Source organism: Wasmannia auropunctata, unplaced genomic scaffold, assembly GCF_000956235.1.
Source record: "Wasmannia auropunctata unplaced genomic scaffold, wasmannia.A_1.0 LD336097.1, whole genome shotgun sequence".
Lineage (NCBI taxonomy): Eukaryota > Metazoa > Arthropoda > Insecta > Hymenoptera > Formicidae > Wasmannia > Wasmannia auropunctata.
The window spans coordinates 1,582,562-1,583,051 of record NW_012026793.1 but is presented as its reverse complement, the minus strand read 5'-3'; positions in this window follow the sequence as shown (position 1 = coordinate 1,583,051).

Sequence of the window (490 nt, the reverse complement as noted above, 5' to 3'; positions counted from 1 at the left end):
TCGTTCAAAAAATGGATCATATCAACGTTTATATTTTATATTTAATTATTTCATTTTAAAGAAGTAAAATTAATTTTTACAATATCATTTAAAAAATAAAAAGCTTGTATTTTAAAATAATTATAAAATCTTTGAAAAATGTGCTTATTTTATAATTTTAAATCAATTATACATTATTATTTTTCTTAACTGTTCAGGAATTGGTACATTTACCTTAGTGCATCGAATAATTTTATTGCTCGAGTAGTTAGAATTTTGTAACTAAATCTATGTGCGATCAGAGGTTCCGAGATTTATGGAGCTCTTATAAAGCAAAACGTTAATAGAGAGCTTTGCACTTTCTGTTAATCAAGATAGTGCTATGGCGTAATTAAAAACTATATTACTATTTATGCGGAATATTATATTTAAACAAATGACCACATCTTTAAAGATTTCTGTATATGATTTTATATCGATATTAAAACTTACAGAATTGAAATGGTTAAGT